Genomic DNA, 22,369 nt, shown 5'->3' with positions numbered 1-22,369 from the left:
GAATTCAGAGAACTCTCGCATTTATCAAAACTGGGGAATTCCCTCTGACGTGTTTCTAAATTTATAAAAACACTAAATATAAATACTGCTTAATTCTGATTTTCCGTGTTGTTGAAAATACGCATATAAGTCAAGGGAAATATCAAACATGAAGATTATGAGAAGAACATTACAGGAAAGTTGTTTATGTTCAATCCTTTTGCTTGTTTTTACCTTTTAAAGCAAGACAATCATAAAAATCTGAGATGTTGCTGAATGTTTAAAATAAAACGGTTGACGTGAGGGAATGCAGCCCTGAGTCAACGGTAAAAGTCTACAGATTGCTTGAAAGCAATCGTATCCCCAAAACAGATTATCGAAATCCAGGTGTTATGATTGAGTGCTTTTTGTCTTCGTTAAACTAATCAATAATTCGAATTATATCTAGATTGTTTCTAAAATTGGTAGGGGAAGGGGTACCAGTATTTAATTAACTCAGTTGCAACGTAAGAGTAATTTATTCAAATAGATTAGTTGTAAATAAGGAAAAGGTAAATATTTGTCCCGATCATTACAAAATACATATATACATATCTATACATATCACAGACGATAAGGAAACAAACTAAAGTTAGCTATAATGTACGTGATCGGATTCACGAATTTCAAGACGAGAATTAAAAAACAGGTCGATTCGGACTTTATGTCATGTACATAATGAAGTTTCATTCATTGTTGCTGGTTAACTATTCATGGGCATAGGTAGGAAAGTTTTGATATTGTTTATTTTGTTAATGGTATATTTAAGATATAGAATTTCTCATTTGACTACAATGTATTATAGCTATCTAATGATATAGATATATCCTTTGTTATGATGGACACTGTCATTTGTCGACCAGCTGATGTTTATTTCAGTTTTAAAATGGGTTATGTCCGTTTGCTTGCTTTGCCTGTTCACTCTTGCATTAACTTCTTTTACTTTCAAAGGTGATGTCAATCAAAATATCAAAATCAATCAAAATGTTCAACAATCGTCAATCTCCCTGCTTCGCAACCACCTCCTCAATATCATATTTCACCCGTTGCAATACGTACCAGTCAATACGAAAAAAAAAATCAGCTTGATTTCTGCATTTGATTTGTCTAATTTCTTAGATCTCTTTTTACCATGAATAAAAATACTAGTAGTTGTAATGCAATAACTTGAGAGATCGATACGTTTAGCTTCCTTTATAGCATCTCATTCCTAAAATGACACACATGGTACATTAACAGTAGACATCTGTTTTGTCAAGTGGAACAGGTACGATCTACAAACCAACAACCTGCGAAGCTGATCGAATTTAAAGGAAAATATACTTGAATAAAAACTAGGACAACCCCACCCTGAAAGAACACATAAAGTAAACATTAAAAAACCATCAAAACACCAAAATACAAACACCAATAGCTATCCCCCCTCCCCCGTAAAAAACATAAACAAAAAAAAAAACCCACCTTACAATAAAGGCAACAGTAGTATACCGCTGTTAAAAGGTCATAAATCGAAATAGGGAAAATAAATCCGGTTACAAACTAAAACAGAGTAAGTAAACACATCAACCACGAGAGGAAAACAAATAACAACAGAAACATTGAAGTGCAACATAAACAAACGACAATGCAACACACATGGAAACGAACTATTTAGATAACAAACAAAAAAAATCCCCCAAAATCTCCAACACACAAAAAACAACTAATCAAACCAATTAATTCAAATAGAAAAAAGGAAAAAATAAAGGACAACAAACATACTAATCATTTAATGCATTACTACTAGCTATTCAGCAGTTTCTCGACTGACTACTACGCTTCATATGTTCAGTGAAGCGTTAAACACAAGCGTGTTCCCGTTTAGAAATCGCTGTTTACACGTTGACATACTTCTTACAATTATACTTCGGAACTGGGTCTGTATGTGTCTCATCCTTAATTTCTTCATTTTTTAGTGGCACCATTTATACCTGAAACGCATTAAACATGTGTAACTTGCATTAAACAAGCAGCAATCAACAAATCAACCAATCAATCACATGTGATCCGTGAATGCATATAGGAAGATGCGGTATGCGTGCCAAAGAGACAACTCCAAGTCACATATTATAAATTAAAAAAAAGTAAACCATTATTATAATAGGTCAATGTACGTTTTTCAACACGGAGTCTAGGCTCACACCGAATAGCAAGCTATAAAGATATAAAAACGCCGTTGAAAGTTCATCGTTTGTCAAGTATTACAAGTATGCAGCATATATATATCGTGATTTTTTTCAGTGCGATTTTCCTTTTTTTAACGATATAATAACATTGTCACATGGATATCTCTTAGTAAGACAGTAAAAGTCAAGACGAAAAGGGGCACATGGTCTGCTGTGTGGATTAACTAAATACGTATAGTCACATCATATGCATTGTGTATGCTATTATCATGCTCATCCTTTTCTCTTTGCTCCGGCTAATGGCAAGATGTAGCCACTCATTGATCGAGTGGTCTAGTCAGCATGACTTTGTTACAATGCTAAATTTCTGTACTTAAACATGTGCTCTCTTTTCAGTATTTATACTTTCTTCCACGGTTGATTAACTTTGCAACAGTTCTTATTGAATGTATTGGTAAATGAAAAAAAGTAAAATGACAAAAATACCGAACACCAAAAAAAATGACAACGGATAGTCCTTAATCAAATGGCAAAAGCTCAAACACATCAAATAAACGGACAACAACTGTCATATTCAGTTGAAACTTGGTACAGATATTTTCTTTGGTATGAATATCAGTGCATAACCCATAGTTTTGAAAGTGAACATAAATTAGCATATTGCTACGAGCAATTTGGGTGTGTGTTCTATAGACTACCACTTATCATGGTTGTATTGTATCCATTTTGTTGAGCTAACTTATTGATAGGGCGTAACCTCCAAATTTCTTTGCAATCTTTTTTGATACTTTATTGATTGCTGATGAATAAGAATGTTGATACTTTATTGATTGCTGATGAATAAGAATGTTGATACTTTATTGATTGCTGATGAATAAGAATGTTGATACTTTATTGATTGCTGATGAATAAGAATGTTGATACTTTATTGATTGCTGATGAATAAGAATGTTGCAACTTAAATAGAAAATAGATGCAAGGCTATTTGATATGAATAACATTGAATTAATGAACATTATGAATTTAGAAGTAGGCTTATGAAAAGACTCTGCTTTTGGATTTATGCGATTACTTTGTTTATCTTCTATTCACTCCCTCTTTCATTTCCCTTTGCCATGCAGATATATAAAGGGTCCGCAGACTATATTGTAGACAAGGATACAGTTAAACGTGACAATGATTACGTATCTACACACTTACAAGTTTTTATGTCTTATATGACTTTTGAATAAAACCTTATATTTTTCTATTATCAATTTCAGGGTTTTCCTAGTATTAAAATCACCACCAACTTTGAGACGGTTATTGGAATTTTGATTAGGAAACAAATCGCCATACAGTTTTATTTTGTGGTGAAATAGTTTCATTTATACGAATTTTAGTGGAATACTTCTCATAAGAACGAGATTCGAGAAAAAAACGAGATCTGCTAAAACTAGAAATTAAAATCAAAATTTTGACTGCCATCTATAATAAAGGAATGTTTCGGTGATTTCTTCTAATAGAAACTATATTCAAGAAAACGAGACCTGTCAAAAGAAGAAGTTAATCAAATATTGGATGAAATTTTCGTGGAATATCGTTCATATATCTTATTTTGGAATATTGTGAAATATTTTCCAAAACAAGCACAGCACCATTTAGAAGTTCGTGACTGTATATTCACCATTCGACGGTTTCCTGTTTACCAATCAAATTATACCCTTGAGATAAATATGATAAAACAGCTATGTTCTCCAGTAGTTTCTGTAAGTACATATACTTATATATATATAATATATATGTATATAAAGGTGTGGTATGATTGACAATGAAACAACTCTCTACAAGAGACCAAATGACACAAAAATTACCAACTATAGGTCATCCTACGGCCTTCAACAATGAACAATGCCGATACTGCATAGTTAGCTATAAAAGACCCCGAAATGACAAATGTAAAACAAAGTTAAAACGAGAAAACTGACTAACGGCATAATTTGTTTACAAAAAAAAAAAAAAAAAAAAAAAAAATCAGTTGAAAACGGCTTAACTCATCAGATGGATATACATCTAACAAAAACACAGAATGTCTATGCATGTCTAGCTGCTTAATAATCAATTATCATCTTGAAATATTTTCCACTGGACGTTAAGTAAACAACATCAACCAAGCTTGTCTTTTGGACACCAGCAACTACACAGCTTTCTGTAATCATCTGCTGCTATTTTTACGTGTAAAAAAACACGCAAGCTTCAAAAATCGATTTGTATATCTTGTATATGCAAACTCCCAAGTTGAAAACAATATGGCGGACGTTATATTTTGTATACAAGACATACAAATTGAATTCTTGAAGTGAAATTGCACTTTAATGAATAAAAACGAGTAACATCTTTAATTTATAATCTTTTTGTTGTACACACCATAACAAATCTTTTTATCGGGATATATCAGTTTGTTCTTGGGATATTAAAAAGGTTCTTGTATTTCTCGGGAAATCGTGGTACCGCTCTTTGTGGGCCCTGAAACTTGGAAACGAATAAATACATGTACATATATAAAAAAAAATCTGTTCTACCCTATGATACCAGAAGTCCATTTATACTTATTATGGTTTTCTGATAATTCAAGATACTTCTTAAAGGGTAGTAATGGGGGTACCTTCATGACGTATAACGGTAAAAATTCTTGCCAAATGATGTTAAAAGTTTTAGTGCATGACGACAAAATGTACCGTGACTTCCTTTTAGACGATAAAAAATCAGCTGAATTTGACAAATCACGCTATTTTTCCAAAAATAACGGTAACGTTAATTATTCAAGAATAATTACATTAAATGTATATTTCATTACAATACGTTATTCTGATTGGCTACACTGCAATCTCGCGTTATTCCTTAAACAATTGCATTACACAATAAAATGTATCATTGATGATGACACGAGGTCCCACAAAATCGTATTTCCATGATCATAGCTATACGTATTGAATGGTTCTTTTTGTAACTTCATAGAGGAGGGGCAATAGGGGGTCCGTTAACATGTTGGCAACACCTCGATTTTGGCAAAAACAGTTAACAAACATGCAAAAATGCTGATTACAGTTAACAAAGTGGGTTGAAAACAGTTAACAGCTTTAGTTTACCTCAAATTAGCAGTTAACAACACCTTGAAAAGGGCCAAACAGGTTAACATAAAAACATAACAAGAGGCTCTGAAGAGCCTGTGTCGCTCTCCTTGGTCTATGTGAATATGAAACAAAGGACACAGATAGATTCATGACAAAATTGTGTTTTGGTGATGGTGATGTGTTTGTACATCTTACTTTACTGAACATTCTTGCTGCTTACAATTATTTCTATCTATAATGAACTTGGCCCAGTAGTTTCAGGTGGAAAATGTTAGTAAAAATTAACAAATTTTATGAAAATTGTTAAAAATTGACTATAAAGGACAATAACTCCTTAGGGGGTCAATTGACCATTTTGGTCATGTTGACTTATTCTTAGGTGTTACTTTGCTATACATTATTGCTGTTTACAGTTTATCTCTATCTATAATAATATTCAAGATAATAACCAAAAACAGCAAAATTTCCCTAAAATTACCTATTCAGAGGCAGCAACCTAATAACGGGTTGTCCGATTCATCTGAAAATTCCAGAGCAGATAGATCTTGACCTGATAAACAATTTTACGCAGTCAGATTTGCTCTAAATGCTTTCGTTTTTGAGTTATAAGCCAAAAATTACATTTACCCCTATGTTCTATTTTTAGCCATATCAGCCATCTTGGTTAGATGGCCGGGTCATCAGACACATTTTTTAAACTAGATACTCCAAAAATGATTGTGGCCAAGTTTGGATTACTTTGGCCCAGTAGTTTCAGAGGAGAAGATTTTTGTAAAAGATTGCTAAGATTTACGAAAAATTGTTAAAAATTGACTAGAAAGGGTTATAACTCCTAAAGGGGTCAACTGACCATTTTGGTCATGGTGACTTATTTGTAAATCTTACTTTGCTGAATATTATTGCTGTTTACAGTTTATCTCTATCTATAATAATATTCAAGATAATAACCAAAAAAACAGCAAAATTTCCCTAAAATCACCTATTCAGGGACAGCAACCCAACAACAGGTTGTCCGATTCATCTGAAAATTCAGAGCAGATAGATCTTGACCTGATAAACAATTTTACCCCTGTCAGATTTGCTCTAAGTGCTTTGGTTTTTGAGTTATAAGCCAAAAACTGCATTTTCCCCCTATGTTCTATTTTTAGCCATGGCACCCATCTTGGTTAGCTGGCCGGGTCATCGGACACATTTTTAAACTAGATACCCCATAGATGATTTTGGCGAAGTTTGGATTAATTTGGCCCAGTAGTTTCAGAGGAGAAGATTTTTGTAAAAGATAACTAAGATTTACGAAAAATGGTTAAAAATTGACTATAAAGAGCAATAACTCCTAAAGGGGTCAACTGACCATTTTGGTCATGCTAACTTATTTGTAAATCTTACTTTGCTGAATATTATTGCTGTTTACAGTTTATCTCTATCTATAATAATCTTCAAGATAATAACCAAGAACAGCAAAATTTCCCTAAAATTACCAATTCAGGGGCAGCAACCCAACAAAGGGTTGTCCAATTCATCTGAAAATTTCAGGGCAGATAGATCTTGACCTGATGAACAATTTTACTGCTGTCAGATTTGCTCTAAATGCTTTGGTTTTTGAGTTATAAGCCAAAAACTGCATTTTACCCCTATGTTCTATTTTTAGCCATGGCGGACATCTTGGTTGGTAAGCGGGGTCACCGGACACATTTTTCAAACTAGATACCCCAATGATGATTGTGGCCAAGTTTGGTTAAATTTGGCCCAGGAGTTTCAGAAGAGAAGATTTTTGTAAAAGTTATTGACGGACGACGACGACGGACGACGACGACGACGGACGACGGATGCCAAGTAATGAGAAAAGCTCACTTGGCCCTTCGCGCTTCATACAAAATGTACTTCGGTCAACGCATTTACACCCCCAATGAAGTAACAAAAAGATCTTCGAGCATTCAATTCTTAACATCTGACGAATCACGATAAGGCCCATGATATATATCACGGTAACTGATTCGACGCTAACGGTAGCCGAAAATGAGCGCCTGACGGTAAAAGACATTACCACGTGCACCCTCCTTTATGGGTCCTGCAATTTGGAAAAAAATAAAAAATATTTAATACAAATATAAAATATTTAAATATTTTATAGTGTATACCTGTTTGTCTTTTTATCATTTCTTGTTTATAATTGATATACCTTAATTAGGAAATAAAAATACTCTAATTAGGAAATAAAATGGTTTGATTTGACTTATGGGCCCTGTTGTAATTTGCGGGGAAAGTATATTTGTCATATGAAAATCATATGAATATATAAATATTTTATTCTATACTATTCGTTAAATACAAGAGGTCAGAATAGAATAGAATAGAATAGAATAGAATAGAATAGAATAGAATAGAATAGAATAGAATAGAATAGAATAGAATAGAATAGAATATTTTTATTTCCCAAATTACAAATATTCAATATTACAGTTACAGAACTGATATTCAAATATCAGTATACTAAAAAAATCGACGTCTTCTATCAGATAAGGGACTTATCATTTTTTACCTGGGAAAGGGGGGGGGGGCTGATCATTTTGAAATCAAACATACAAAATGTCGTGACCCCCCCCCCCATAATATTTCTATATTTTTATTTGATCAACCCCCCCCCCCCCCCAGTAAACACATTTAAAAAATGTGATCCCCCCTCTATTAAACATGCCAAAATTTTTACATGCAAAACACTATAAATAATGGTATTTCAAGAAAATATTGAAAATGAAATATTCTCAGTGGATTGAGTCTTAAAACATTTTTTGAGGGAGATTGTCTTGAAATAGGTAACGTCCATGAGGCCTTTACCATGATTATAAGTTGGTAAAGCAAGCCACGGTGCTTTGAGTATTTTTTTCTGACTTTTTTTCTAATTTCCTATATCAGTGGTGGATCCAGGGGGGGGGGGGGGGGGGGGTTCCGGGGATTGGAACCCCCCTTTTTTGGACGATCAATGCATTTGAATGGGAGCATATAGTTGAACCCCCTCCCCTTTTACTCTGGGTTGGGAACCCCCTTTTTAAAATGGCCGGATCCGCCACTGTATATATTGTGCTCGTCAAGAAACTTGATCCTAAGTAACTCTATAAAATAACTTTTTGAAACAGTAGCAACACATTATTTACTTAGAGGAATCTTTTATATGTCCCTCTCTTGAACACTGCTTAAACTTATTAAAAGTTTTATGTAAGACCTCAAATGAGTCGCTAAACTTTTTATATATGGATAAATAATGATAAGTCCCTAATATCATAGAGAGCTTATTATCTTATCGATTTTTGTAGCAAGACCAGGGATATCGAGTAACTGATTAGTCACACTCGCATTATTTACTTTTTACTGCTTAACATTGCACAATGATTAATCATGTTATCGATCGTTCCTCATGAGCCCCTTGATAAAAATTTGTTTTTGTAAAACTACATTTCATTGGCTGATCTTTGGCAATATTATCCAATTGGAATTTGTTTATCATTCAAGCACCTGAATATCATGGAGGACGAAATGGAAATGTAAGAATTAATGGAAAAGTTTCAAAACATAATAAACTGACTAGCGTTGTAGTTTTAATAGTTATCATAGGAAAAATAAAGATATGTGATAACCTGCTCCCCATTCGATAAAATATTCCAGTCCTCTTTGGTCGTCTCTCAGTCAGCGATACCCATTACTTTACTCAGGTCTGTGTATCTTTTCTGCCAAATTATATGTATAGGCACATCTTCAATATGAAGTCGACAAATTCCCAGAATAAAAGGGAGGGAGGTTCTGTTTCAATCATATGCCGTATGTCCCCATTCAAAAGTATTGATCGTAAAAAGGGGGGTTAAATCAGCCTCCTTGTATCAATCACTGCTTACACCAATACACCTTATCGCTATTTGTCCGCCATTATTGGAAATTACACAGGTTCCCGTAAAAATTAGACCTCACAAAACAAAATATCTGACACCACAATGGAAAAGTGATTGTTGTATGCATCAAAAGTTCATGCGGCCGGGTCAGCCGGATTAGCGATGAGGTGTATAAGGCAATATCATATATCTTTATATTTATAAAATCTGAATATAAGTGTCAAAATAACATACCTTTATTTCTTTTCACATTCTCATAGCTTTATTCTTTTTGGGTATACTTGAATTGTTTTACATTGTCTTATCAGGGCCTTATATAGCTGACTATACAGTATGGGCTTTGCTCATTGTTGAAGGCCGTAGGGTGACCTATAGTTGTAAATGTCTGTGTCATTTTGGTCTCGTGTGGACAGTTGTCTCATTAGCAATCATACCACATCTTCTTTTTTTTATAGTGAATCCAATATTAATTGACTAGGATTCTATGTCAGTTTTCCTGTTGACTGTGATTTTTTGGGCACTCTAGATCTTACTTCCTCCACCAATAAAAACTGGCTGCCACAAAAGATCCTAAAGTGGCATATAATAGTGTTGGATAATCGGTTGAAATTACCAACCGATTATCTATTACAATCGTTTGACAGCAACCAACCGACTATCGGTTATAATCGCATCAGAATACTTTGCCCTTTTTTTAAATGAAATCATGCATTTTAGTCTCATTGGTCATGTCTAATGTGTATATTCCATTTCATTGCAGAGTTTTATATGTTAATATTTGATCTTCTGTTTCCTTTTCATATTTTATTTAGCAATTATAAAAATGAATTAATTAGAATCCAGATTCAGATTGAACATATTTTATCTCATAATTACAACATTAATTACCAAGAGTGACAAACGGACCGGAAGTTGATACGCAAAAAGTCCGGAAACTATAGCGGCAATCGATTGAACAAAATCCCAATCGATTATCAACATCGTGAGGCCCAACCAACTGATTTCCGACTTATTCCGATCATCGGAACAACACTAGCATATAAACACTTAAAATCATATCTAATCAGTGGAGTCACCCTCGCGATTGAATATAAAAGTTTGTGAAATGTTGGCTTTGGGGGCACACAGCATTAGCCATATACAACTTGTTAGGGGGTTTGGGGACATAGAATTCTAGTGGATATAAATAAGAAGATGTGGTATGACTGAGGCTTATAATAAATGTTCTCACCATTGATGATCAATAATTTTTCAATTCTTTTTTAGGTTATAACAATTATTTTTGTAAGTTGCATACACACAGAATACCTTTTGTAAATGGTAGTACTTATTCGTCAAGCTGGAACCAGCTGATTCGTCCACTGCAGTTACCAACATTACACAGGAAGATGAAATCCAAACAGCGAAAGAAGAGGAATGCTGGGTAAATGATACAAAGGAAATTGGAGTCCTGACAGGTTAGTTACTATGTCTTTTGTCATGTTTATTGAACTGGTACAAAAATCCAATAATAGAAACTGATGATGCGCATGCTGATCTAGAAACGAGATTAATTAATTATAACCCTCCACCCTCACTTTTACTGTTCTAGAGTTATGCCCCTTTAGTAAAGGAAAAATTGCTAATTTTTTTGTTTTCATTCTCTAATTTAAGTATGCCTCAATCAAATGTTATGAAACTTATACACATAATTGCTTATTGCCTCAAATAAAATTGAGAATGGAAATGGGGAATGTGTCAAAGAGACAACAACCCAACCAAAGAACAAACAACAGCAGAAGGTCACCAACAGGTCTTCAATGCAGCAAGAAATTCCCTCACCTGGAGGCATCCTTCATCTGACCCCAAAACAAATATATATACTAGTTCAGTGGTAATGAACGCCATACTAAACTCCAAATTGTATACATGAAACTTAAATTAAAAATAATACAAGACTAACAAAGGCCAGAGGCTCCTGACTAGGGACAGGCCCAAAAGTGTGGCGGGGTTAAACATGTTTATGAGATCTCGAACCTCCCCCTATACCTCTAGCCAATGTAGAAAAGTAAACGCATAACAATACGCTCATTAAAACTTTAAAATTCAGTTCAAGAGAAGTCTGAGTCTGATGTCAGAAGATGTAACCAAAAAAATTAAACAAAATGACAATAATACATAATTGTAAAATAACAACAGACTACTAGCAGTTAACTGACATGCCAGCTCCAGACTTCAATTAAACTGATTGAAGATTATGTCTTGAATATGAATATCAGGCACAATCCTTCCCATGAGGGGTTTAGTATCATACCATCATAACATATATGAGAAGAACATAACCCGTGTCATGCCAACAACTGTTTTTAAAAAAAATAAATGTGTTTTAAAATATTTCTGATGCAAAGACCCTTTAAGCGAATCAATATTAACTCCAAAATATGCAATCTTTAATGACCTGACAACAGTATTGTAACTACATGTATATCCCTTCTTAATAAGTCTATTTAAAGGTTTGGTTAGCTTATGAGGTGAATACTGACCTTTTTGTGCTTTATAAAGATCAACAGATCAAGTTCAAATTTTGGTGGCATCCCTTTTTTACAATGTACCGTTCTAAAGTTATGCCTCTTTAGAACATTACATATATATGAAATTGGGGGCATCATCTGTGTCTTATGTTACAAGAATATTTCTCGTATATGAGTTTCTGTTCAAAATTATACTTTTTTTATGGTAACTGTTTCATGAACAGAAAAGGGGAGAATCTGATGTAAGTCTTTAACATTAATATATGATTAATACAAAATTCTTATATCTTCACTGGTACTAGTTCTGGTCATCTTGTCCAGTAACTGATGACATTTTATTGGACAAAACCATTTATTACTCATCAGGAGTCCAGGACACATGTCTGGCGTACCTTTGAAATAAATGGTCATAATATGATAATACATCTAACTAAGTAATATCTATTTTAAAATATTTGGTCAATATACATTACATTCATTATAATTACTTATAATTAGGACATCTTTATACATTTACTTGTACATGTATATATATGTATGTAAATGTATACAAGACAGGATGTGTTACATGCATACATTTGTATATGTAAAACTGTAGATCTCAGACATCTATGTCAAGTCTATGTGTGTAAATTACATAATTTACATGTATAATTTCATTATGTATCATCATAAGACATGATAAAAGTAATGTCCTCATATTAGATAACTTGTAATCAGCAATTTCAACATCTTTCCCAAAACACAATGAAATGGGTATTCTGCATAACAAAATGTAGGATACAACTTTCAAAAGTGAAATTAGATAAGCATGCAATGCCACCATTTCATCAGTTAAAATCTCTTTAATCAAGGTTATTATAGAATTTTTGAGTTCTTTGAAGTCTTTTTTACCTGGTGGTCTCTGAAAAAAATCTGGTGGACTTCACTCACTTTTTTTCTACAGCAAAACAAACAAAATTGTGTTTATCCTACAGTATATATATAAGTTCCAAAATGTTAGTGGTTTAAAATTAAAACTTTTCAATTGACCATTTCTTTTCAAGAACTCTAAAACAGAATGTAAACATTGTATATTTATATACATGTACATGTATACTGTCACAAGTTTTAACTTGAAGTCAATGCCAATACCCAATTTTTTTACCAAGAAATTTTAGGTGAATTGTTTATATGTAATGACATAGCTCCTTTCAATTTTTATAAATTTGTGAATTTATGTTTCCGAGTAAATACAGGGTTTTATTCAGTGTGCACCACATTTTTTATGTTATTTCTTCATAGACAGAAAAAAAATTACAGTCATTTCTTATAATTTAATTCTAAATTCCATTTTAAACCGTAGAAAACCATGAAAAAATGTTGATGACGTCACGGTCACATGACTAAATTATGTCTATTGGGTGATAACAAAATAACGTCAGCCAATCAGAAGACACGTTACATCCAAAATTAAATTATTGGGTTTTATTCATTTAAAAGGGGGGATTTCCAGTTTTTGGACTATTAAACTAAAAAAATTCTTTCAGCAATTCTCATGAAACTTTTGTGAATTTTTATATAAATTTCTAATATGAAATTGAGAAGTAATTGAACATTTTTCGTTGAAAAAGTGACGGGCGTACCATGCGCTCTTGGCACAGTTGTTTATTCATTCATAACCTTTAATTGAAAAATTGAATTTAAAAACTAATCATCAATACCTAGAATAAACTTGATGTCAAGAACCCTCCTTTATTAATTAAAAACCTTACCTTTGAATTGAAAAATTAAATATGATTTTCAAGATTTCAAGATTCAAGATTTTATTCATAACCTCATACGCCCGCCGTACATCCCCAAATCAAAAATTGACACAAAAATCCGGTTAAAAATGAACAGATTGATGCCCGATTTATATAATTCCAAGGCAGCCTCATATTGATCGTTCCATATAAAACTAAGACCTGTATGATCAAATATAGATTTTACATATTGAATCCATTTAAATTTGGTAGGATTAGTTTCATGTAGTTTAATCATAAGTCTTAGAAGGATATTTGACAGTTTGCTCTCTGTTTTAATAGTTCTGCACCAAAATGATGCCATCCTAAGTTTTATAGAGATATCTAATGGAACCCGACCTAATTCCTTGTAAACCATAAAATTTGGTGTACTATTCCGAACACCAAGAATATTTTTACAGAATTGCAAATGCATTTTCTCAATATTCTGTTTATTTTCAAACCCCGAAACCTCTGATGAATATAATAATATAGGTGCGATTACAGGATCGAAGAGTTGTAACTGAATATCAACAGGCAATGATATATGTTTTATCTTCTGTAGAGAGCAAACATTGCTTTTTGTGCTTGATCAAAAATCCTTTTTCTAGCAGTACAAAAATTACCGTTATAATTAAAAGTTATTCATAAATAATTGTAAGAATCTACAACTTCTATAGCATTACCATATACATGAAAATCAAAGTTGTCTCGTACCTTTTTTTTACTAAACACAATAATTTTTGTTTTATCTATATTAACTTGGAGTTTCCATATGTTACAATATTGTTCAAAAACATCGAGTGCATGTTGTAGTTCTTCCTTACGATCAGACATAATAACAGTGTCATCTGCATACAAAATTACACTGAGAATTGTTCATTGATACCTAGATTGTTAAACTCTGTTATTAAATACTGCCCTTCCCCTTTTTCCCCCGTTTCAATTCATAACCTTTTTATTTGTAAAATTGAATTTTGAATTTGTTCGGTTTAACCTAGAGCGTTACTTAACATCAATAAAATATGTCTTTTTACCTATGTGACCTATCAAGGTTAAATTATATAATAGAAAGACAAATGGTAGTAACCTTTAGCATGTTATTTATGGATGTTTAAATACATGTATGGCCTCAGGTAAAATTTAAAATGATGTGCATGCCATGGTGGAGCTGGAGAGAGATCAAGATTTGGCTATGTATTTGATATAGATCCAGAAAAGCATATCAGTACCCATCTTAATTTGCTGATCGATTTGGCTTAATTTCTTGATTAATGTATAGGTAATTTGGCATTCTTCAGAAATAGAGTAGAAATTAAACATCTGTATAAAATCGTTATCTTAACACTATTGAGGGTCTCAATGAATCTTTATGATCTTTTATTTTTTTTTGCTCACATACAAACTTTAATACATATTTTCTTACATCTACATGTACATTTGTATATATGGTCAAAATTGTGGTCTTAGTGACATTGATAATTATTATATCGTTAGTTGTTATATTACTTTTAAAAATATGTGAACAAAAGTTTTCTTCTGTTTAAAGGGAAGGAACTCAGTTTAGGTAAAGATATTTAAAAAAAAACTTATTTACAACAACAGTTGTCTCCCATTTATCAAGTTTGTTTAATGGAAGGGAGATAACTGAATCAGGCCTAGATATTCATGAAATTATCAGAAGCAGAGGCTGATTTAAGAGGGAAATTAGGGGGTGAAAACCTGTTATTGTTGATTGTTTTATTAGCAAGGAATTTTGTTCAATAAATGAAGATGTTTAAGGTTCATTATGAAATGCTGTAGTCTGTACACAAAATGTAGCAATTCTGAATTTTGTCTTGTGATGTCTTAATTAATATTACATTTTTCACTTTTTACTTTCCTTCATACATTTCTTGACATTTTACTAAGTCCACTATTTCAAAGAAAGGAGAAAAAACAACAAATAGACCCCCCCCCAACCCCCCCCCCCCCCAAAAAAAAAAACTAGATTTATGAATTTAGTGATTTGTCCAGTCATGCAAGTATGATAATAAAAATAATAATAAATTCTTTATGTAAAGAATGATGAAAGACCTCCAAAAATATCCAGACTGTGTAGGTACATGAATTTTTGGTGTGTAATATATGTACATTTTTACCTCATTCATACTGTAATTTCTTTCGACCACAGCAGATATGACTCATTTAAGGTTATTTTTGACATGTTTTGTTCAATCTTCTGTATAATGGTCAGGTCTTTTGTGGTTTGTGGTCAAGTTTAGTTATCAGATGTACCACTCCATATCAGATCTTTTTTCATGTAGGAAGTGACCAAAATGGGCTTGAATGGTAATTTTTTTTATAGTACATCTGTATGAGTCAAATTATATTTGAGGATGCCAGTTGGTTGGACTTTTTGTGAGAGCTTGAAAGAGGAATATTTAGGGAAGTTTCTCTTTGCCTCACGATCAATTTATCAAAACACTGACTACCAATAATTAAAGGGACATAACTGTTAAAAATCATTGGTATGTTTAGTTAGAATTGAAATGTTAGAAGTACAAAGTACAAAAATGTATATGCTGACTATGCCCACCAGTAGAAGAAATGGAAAACAACTGTCACATCAGTGGAATGAATAGACTAATTAAACGTTAATACAACTGTCATATTCCTGTATTAGCAAATGATTAGTGCAGACATTGTCCATGTTAAATCTGGTTTTATAGCTAGGTAAACCTCACAAATATCACACATCAAAATAACAGCCCAAGTGATTTTCACTTATATCAAAGTGTGAATTTATTTATTTTCATGGTTACTAATTATTTTCATGGATAAAGGAAAACTTGTATGTTCATTGATATTTAAGCTCAGGTCTGCATATATAAGCCTATTTTTAAAAGAAAAATTTGTCACTCGGGCCAAAATTAAAAATATTTTGGTTTGCCCAAACCCTACCTAAAGTTGAGACAGTGGGTAGGTAGGTAGGCATTTTTTTTTTTTTTCTGGGTAGGTAGGGTTTGGGCAAACAAACCTATTCTTTTTTATGGCCTCGTTGAACGTTTAATTTCGTTGTTCACCTGTACCCACGAAATCCACGTAAATTGGTATCAAAGGAATAGTAATGAATCCAAAGTATACTTATTGGGTAAATGATAAGTAGCAACTCTAGGCCTAGTAAAACAAACACATGTCTATTTTGTTGCCAAATTTTGAATAAAACTTAACAGTATTAATTTAGTTCATATTGTAGTTACTCATGCAGGTGTGTCCTTGCACAATATCTTCATATATACATGCACTGATAATACATGTATAGTATATGGGACAATTTTGTATTAAAATTTCAAAGGGTTGATATCATGCATGAGACTTTTGTTTACAAAAGTGACAAGCCGACATTGATTACGCCAATATCTTGATAACATATATTTGTATATACAGTATTAAAGATAGTGGATTTGTGTCCTCATTTAGATTTATTTCATTAAACAAAAATTTTAAGTGTAGAGTGATTTTGGAAAATTAAAGCTTGATTAGAATTTAAATGGTAAGATCTAGATGAATAAATTACTTGCAAAAAATGGAAAAAAATTGTGATTTAGAACTAATTTTGTTAGTTACTGTTGCTAAATTACATAAGTTAAATAGGTCAGGTTAAAGTTCACTTAAAGGCCTTATTGAATTTAAAAACTGCAAGAGCCAAAATTATATTGTTATATCAATTTATTTCAAGAAAATATAAAAACAATGATCTTTTTTTAAATTTTAATTAAAAAATTGGCATTGCAAAGTTGTATTTTCTGACTTGGCCAAGACTGTCCCAAGTGATTCCTGATTTATTAGATACTGACTACACACAAATTTTCTGGACAAACTCTGGAAATTTTCTTATTTGATACATGTACTAAGACCCTCATAATATGTTAACATATGAAACGAATGTTTGTAAAAAGAGTTAGGTACTAACCATGTTTAAACCAGGGTCAAATGGCTGCCTCTTTTCAGGGTTCTCACTAAGGAGATCTAGAGTCCATGACTCATCAAAATCTATCTGGACACTGGTGAGTCCAAAGATGCATCAAGATTGAAATATTTTGTATAAACTCAGTTACTGAACACATGCATTATCATATTATAGCATTAAAATAAAGGAAATCTGAATTTAATATCATTTCATTGCTTGTTTAAGTCATAAAGCGTTTGAAATGATAAATCCTATTGCAATATTAAAAATATCTTCTTACTGTTGGCCATGGGACTCACCATGGACAAAAATAATCCCTCCTGAGAACGTACCCTGTCATTAAATGCTGTAAATTTTCAAGAAATACCATTGACCTGTACTGTGTATTTTACGTTGACTGTTTCTGGTGAAGCGTTTTCTAAAGTGTTTCCTAGTCATGTTAAACTTTTCAAAAATATTTCGGTGTGAAGCAAGGCCTTGGTCGTTGATTAGTTAAAGAAATCCATCTACTTCATCACTAGCCTAGCTTACACTTCAGGTTACAAAAAACGGGAGTTTTAATCCAGAACATGGCATGTGCATTCCACACCAATTTTATCAATCATCTTCATTTCAAATAGATTTTCCCCAAATATGTCTTACATTCACTAATCATCGTAAGAGATTTGTAATCAAATCAAACTTTATTTATAGGTCGAAACAGCAACTGCCAACATATTAAAAGTGCACCAGTTGTGACAGATTTTAGAGATCAGGTGCCTTGACTTTAACACATTAAGTCATCACATGGGATGATTCTTTTCTTCCAGATGCTTGCTATAATTTCATGAATTGTTCAAAAACTTCCAAAAAAAACCATATAACATGCTTTAGTATTCTAAGGCTAATATTAAAAAAATATGGAATGATGCCAGCTGGTCTTGTATAATAGTGGTCATTCACTTGAAATATGAATTTTTGCATATTTGTGCACGCTGCATTGAAAATCCTTACTTATCCTTAGGACTTAACTTACAATAGCATTGGTCATTGTTCTTCTGACCAGGTCAGTTTTAGTTTTATGACCTCTTGCTGACTAAGAAATAATGAACAAGGCATTACATACATATAAATCGGTCAATCAGGTTTATGAAGAATTTAATCACGAAATTACTATCTTTGCCAGAATTCTGTAACAAGCAATTGCAATGAGGTGGTATATGCCTTCGAGGAATATTTTTGATCAGATATAATTTGAGAATTATAATTTTAATAATACTTCAATAATAATTCTGAAATGAAATTTTTGTCTTTGCAGAATTCTGTAAGCTTTATGATTGAGGAAATATTTTGATCAGATGTACATATCATAATAAATATAATTAAATGCTTCAATAATAATTGTGAATGTAATATTTTTCTCTCCAGAGTTGTGTAGCAGTGGAAATCTACCGGAAGTAGAAATATTAAGTTTAATTGAGGAACAGATACCTAAATATCGTTTACGGTCTGATAGCATTACTGATTTCTGTGGCTATGATAATGAAGACTGGATCCAGACTCCGTTGATCCCGATCGATGAAGATCTAGAACTGACCAATGAACAGATCGATGAGACCTTAAAATATTTTGGTAAGTTCTAGTGGCATGAGTGTGGGGAATTCATATAAAAATGAAATTTGATAAAAAGAAAGGATTTTATTAACTAGAATGGATTATTTTTCAAAAGAGGAAAGTTTGCCAAATAACAGGCATGACGAACAGGGCTATCAGGAAAATGTATACTTGCAGTTTAAAATTTGTTAAGATTTCGCATGCTTATCACAGTGCAAATGGTTAGGACGATAAAAGTTAAAATGTTTCTGTCTCTAGGCAGGTATTGTTCATCAATGATAATAACACGAATCATTTGGGAGATACCTGGAAACTCAAACAATTGTCATTATTAAAAATTCATAATTTAAAAGCCATAGAAAGGTCATGTTACAAGGTTTGTCCTGTTTTCATAGCAACTATGATGCCTGTTTCTACATTGTATATTGTATTCTTTATCGAAATGATATAAACAATTTTAGGATTTGTGGTGAATCGAATCAATTATATATCTATTATCTTGGTCCTGCAGGTTATTGAAAAATCAATTTTAGTAGCTCAGACTTGTAAAAGTGAGAAAATAGAATTATTTGATTTCTTTGATATAAAAAATGATATTGAAAGTAAAAATCTAAGGACTCAGATGTTGACCCATCATGTATTAAATAATTCAATAATCACTTCGAGACTAGAAAATGTATAATGAGTTTGGGTGCACATGATAGTTTCATGTTGAATCAAAAATTTGTTTTTTGTGCTCCATTTATGGGCATTATGTTTTCTGGTCCGTGGGTCTGTTTGTTTGTCCGTGTCCCTTACGTCTATCTGTCCTGCTTCAGGTTAAAGTTTTTAGTCAAGGTAGTTGTTGATGAAGTTGAATTCCAATCAACTTGAAAGTTAGTACACATGTTCCCTATATAGATGTTATGATCTTACTTATTTTAATGCCAAATCAGAGTTTTGACTGCAATTTCACTGTCTACTGAACATAGTAAATGATAGTGGGAGTGGGGCGTTTGTGTACTTTAAGACGCATTCTTGTAATAAAAGTCAAATTTCAAAAAATAGATTTAGATACGAAAATGTCAACAAAATCAATATATTTATATCCTGTCTGATAGCAATAATGTATAATCAACTAGTCAAAAGTACTTTTAAACAGTTCAAAGTTCATACAGTCATTTTTGTCGAGCCTGCAACTTTTGTTGCAGAATGCTCGACATAGGGATAGTGATCCGGCGGCGGCGGCTACGGCGGCGGCGTTAGCTAACTTCTTAAAAGCTTTATATTTTAGAAGGTGGAAGACCTGGATGCTTCATACTTTGTATATAGATGCCTCATGTTACGAAGTTTCCGTCAGTCACATGTCCAATGTCCTTGACCTCATTTTCATGGTTCAGTGACCACTTGAAAAAAAAGTTCAAATTTTTTGTAATGTTGAATTCTCTCTTATTATAAGTAATAGGATAACTATATATGATATGTGCGTACCTTGCAAGGTCCTCATGTCTGTCAGACAGTTTTCACTTGACCTCGACCTCATTTCATGGATCAGTGAACAAGGTTAAGTTTTGGTGGTCAAGTCCATATCTCAGATACTATAAGCAATAGGGCTAGTATATTCGGTGTATGGAAGGACTGTAAGGTGTACATGTCCAACTGGCAGGTGTCATCTGACCTTGACCTCATTTTCATGGTTCAGTGGTTATAGTTAAATTTTTGTGTTTTGGTCTGTTGTTCTCATACTATATGCAATAGGTCTACTATATTTGTTGTATGGAATGATTGTAAGGTGTACATGTCTAGCGGGCAGATGTCATGTGACCTTGACCTCATTTTCATGGTTCAGTGGTCAAAGTTAAGTTTTTGAGTTTTGGGCTTTTTATCTAATACTATATGCCATAGGTCAACTATATTTGGTGTATGGAAATATTTAATGATCTTTATGTCAGTCGCGCAGGTTTTATTTGACCGTGACCTCATTTTCACGGTTCATTGCACAGTGTTAAGTTTTTGTGTTTTGGTCTATTTTTCTTAAACTATAAGTAATAGGTCAACTATATATGTTGTATAGAAGCATTGTTAGCTGTACATGTCTGCCTGGCATGGTTCATCTGACCTTGACCTCATTTTCAAGGTTCATTGGTCTTTGTTTAGTTATCTTGGTTAATGTTAAGTTTATGGTACAGTTGTTATAAAGCTTAGCTTTTTACTTAGGACTATCAACATAATATCAATGATTAGTATAGAAGGCGAGACATTTCAGCGTGTGCACTCTTGTTTGTAACCAAGTATATATATATACATGTATATATATATCTTTATTTCCTCCAATAATGAAGAGCATTAGTTAGATCGATATGTAAGTAAAGTTGGAAGATAGGACATTTTATTTACATACAATATATCAAAATTAACCATGATAACTTTATTTCAAGGCCATCTATGGACATCGTTATCTTAAAAAAAATACACTTACAAGTGTTATCTTGATGTGTGTCTAACTTTCCTTTCATTATTTTTTTGTTGATTTAAAAAAAATTGCATAATTTTTCCACCATGAAAAAATCCCTTATTTAGTATTAAGTCAGCAGATATATTATATAAATAAGTAGTCATGGAAAACTTTGAAATAGAAAACATGTATCCCAGCAAAATATTGAACAGTATTTTTCTTGAGCATATTAAGCAAATCTGGAAAAAAAGCTGACTCAGGGAAATTCTTGACATAATATAGTTGTATAATTCATAACTTAACATTCACTTGGGGATAATGCAGAATCAATTGATCTGTCTATTTTAATCCTCATGCATCATTAAGTTTAAAGTTAAAATTGCTGTTCTGTAGGATTACTGCCTCTTGAAGGCTTGCTGCCTGCAGAACTGTAGCTCTTGTTGTACTCATGATACTTTTTGACAATTTGTAGATGAATCGTCAAAAAATATTGTAAGGACCATAAGAGCAACTATTATAGAGCTTGTAAAAGCTTAACAATAATTATAATTTTTCATTTGAAAAATAATAATTTTAACAGCTTCAGCTACTCATGAACTCATTGCTTTTCAATGAGAACAAAATTAGACCTGTACAAGTTAGTACTGGGTGCACGTTAACTTGTGAAATCGATTCTTTACACAATGTTACATGTGACTTTGATCTCATTTAATCAGATTTTGTAAGCTCGCAATAAATTTCAAGAGACTACTTTAAAGTAAGATAACATTTTACACTTTGGAATTGCTAAACTACAACATTAAAAGTTTTATATATCTGTAGGGATATCAAAAAGACGACCTTCACATTGAACATGGAGAATTTGATTTATTCAAAAAGTCAATAAGTCAATTCGGTGCTATAGTATTTAACTTTCGAAATCAAAACAATAAAAGCTGAA

At 32.5% G+C, this 22,369-nt stretch overlaps 1 protein-coding gene across 2 annotated transcripts in view; it reads left to right on the top strand.

Annotated features, from left to right (window-relative positions):
- Nucleotides 1-722: 722 nt before the first annotated feature.
- The window catches only part of LOC143059812 (trafficking kinesin-binding protein 1-like), a 53,203-nt gene continuing 31,556 nt past the window's right edge, over nucleotides 723-22,369 (top strand). Inside the window, exons 1-3 of one of the 2 annotated variants that reach the window (XM_076233373.1) lie at nucleotides 723-741; nucleotides 10,444-10,634; nucleotides 18,810-19,013. The gene's annotated coding sequence lies outside the window, so the exon portion shown is untranslated. Of the gene's footprint in view, nucleotides 742-8,762; nucleotides 8,836-10,443; nucleotides 10,635-18,809; nucleotides 19,014-22,369 lie in introns of those variants that run through there. The other variant, XM_076233372.1, reaches the window with a different exon arrangement.

Source organism: Mytilus galloprovincialis, chromosome 14 (assembly GCF_965363235.1).
Source record: "Mytilus galloprovincialis chromosome 14, xbMytGall1.hap1.1, whole genome shotgun sequence".
Lineage (NCBI taxonomy): Eukaryota > Metazoa > Mollusca > Bivalvia > Mytilida > Mytilidae > Mytilus > Mytilus galloprovincialis.
This window is presented reverse-complemented; position numbering and strand designations above follow the sequence as displayed.